The sequence below is a fragment of the Leptonychotes weddellii genome, chromosome 15 (assembly GCF_054177405.1).
Source record: "Leptonychotes weddellii isolate Sample4059 chromosome 15, ASM5417740v2, whole genome shotgun sequence".
NCBI classification, from domain to species: domain Eukaryota; kingdom Metazoa; phylum Chordata; class Mammalia; order Carnivora; family Phocidae; genus Leptonychotes; species Leptonychotes weddellii.
In genome coordinates this window covers 37,137,875-37,139,816 of record NC_138383.1, presented here as the reverse complement: position 1 = coordinate 37,139,816, position 1,942 = coordinate 37,137,875, and the positions used below count along the sequence as shown (strand labels likewise).

Genomic DNA, 1,942 nt, shown 5'->3' with positions numbered 1-1,942 from the left:
CTGGGTGGCTCAGCTGGTTAAGCGGCTGCCTTCGGCTCGGGTCATGATCCCAGGGTCCTGGGATCGAGCCCCGCATCAGGCTCCCTGCTCCGCCTCGGTGGGAGGCCTGCTTCTCCCTCTCCCACTCCCCCCGCTGGTGTTCCCTCTCTCACTGTCTCTCTCTCTGTCAAATAAATAAAATCTTTTAAAAAAAATGTACAACATTTAGAGAAAACAGAAAAGCAAAAGAGAAGAAAGTAAAAGTCCACTCTGCACGTGCTACTCCAAGAGGACTGCTATTGAGACTGAATGCACTATTGCTTTTAGTTGACATTTGCCTATCTTTTTTTCTTCAACATTACTAATAAGACTTTTGGTCACCATTAAAAGTCTGAATTTGAAACAGCTTCTTGGACTGGTGGCTCATATCTTTCAACTTCAGCACCTGTCTCATCCTGCGTCATTTTTTCATAACTACCACCTTCATCATGAAGCCCCATGAGTTTTCCCCATACACACTCAGGGTTTTCAGCATCTTCACTTTTCAAACAAAGACATCGTGGAGTGGAGAAACAGACTGGCAAGGCTTTTCTATGTCTTTTCCAGTGCTGTCTGGAATCAGTTTATTGACCACTTCTTTCAAGTCATTTGTTTGCACCTGTCAGGTCATGATTTCCATCAACTTCTCCCGGATTTGGCAGACCTGTTGGTGTTTATCGGGAGAGGTCTTCCAAATCTGATTATTGAGATTTTTTTTTCTTCAGGAGGCTCCATGCCCAGCATGGAGCCCAATGTGGGGCTTGAACTCATGACCCTGAGATCAACACCTGAGCAGAGATCAAGAGTCTGATGCTTAACTGACTGAGTCACCCAGGCACCCCTGATTATTGAGAGTTTTAGTAAAACCAACAACAAAATAGAGAAAATAACCATGGGTAGTCTTGAAATCAAAATGGGCTTCAACCATGGTCTGCCATTTTGACCACGGAGCACATTTTGTCACTGGTAAAATCCACTGAATTTTTGAAAGTTAGGCAGCTTTTGCCCCGAACATCCTCAGTAATTAGCTTGGATTTTCTAAATGCAACTTCATCGTTCTGCAGATCAGCAAGGCTTACTTCAAAAACTCCACCCTTGAGGCCATCAAATGCAATTTTGATTCCTTGAGTGCTCTAGACTAGTGTTTTTATTTCTTATATTGAACACAGCTGGTGCTTTCACATCATGCCATATTTCTAGAAAATGGATTAGCCACTTTCTTCTTGGCAACCTTTTTGCTGCCTTTCGTAAACTGCTTGTTCTTGCGTACCGCCATGGTGCTGCTCATACAGCCAAAAGGGTTATTTGCCTATCCTTTCAAAAACTGGGAAAACACTCTATTCTTGGTTAACTTGCTAACTGATTTCTCTGAAACTCAGTTTCTTTAATGAAATATATCTGAGAGTTTACCTTTATACGTCTAATATTTAATAATTTAGTATCACTAACATTTGATATTTGGTACCACTTACTAGTATTATAAACACTATACTCAACAACTTTGTTTATATTATCTTATTTAAACTTCACTATACCTTGTGAGTTAGGCAGTAATATCACTTCCATTTTTCAGCTGAGTAAACCAAGGCTTAGAGAGGTTAAATGATTTGCCCAAACAAGGTCACTAAGCTAAGCAGTCTCAGAATAGAAATCCCATCTCATTTCTGTCTGACTACAAAACTCAAACCACTCTGCTGTAGTTTCTCCCTCACACTTTTCCCCTAATACTTTTCATAAAAGCAAAATGTCATTTTTAAAAAACTTTCATATTTAGAGAAGTTGTCATATTCCAGTTATTAAAAGACTAACCTAATTTACCCACACCTCTGTTCAATTCCTTTGAAAGTTTTTTGAAGTTAGTGTCTCTAGGCAAAAATATTAAGATCTAAAGGAAATATACATGAATAAAATTCTTTCCCTGCTG

The 1,942-nt window shown here is 39.8% G+C and overlaps 1 pseudogene; it reads right to left on the bottom strand.

Moving 5' to 3' along the window:
• Nucleotides 1-269: 269 nt before the first annotated feature.
• Nucleotides 270-1,566, bottom strand: LOC102729758 (small ribosomal subunit protein eS1-like; annotated as a pseudogene).
• Nucleotides 1,567-1,942: the final 376 nt, after the last annotated feature.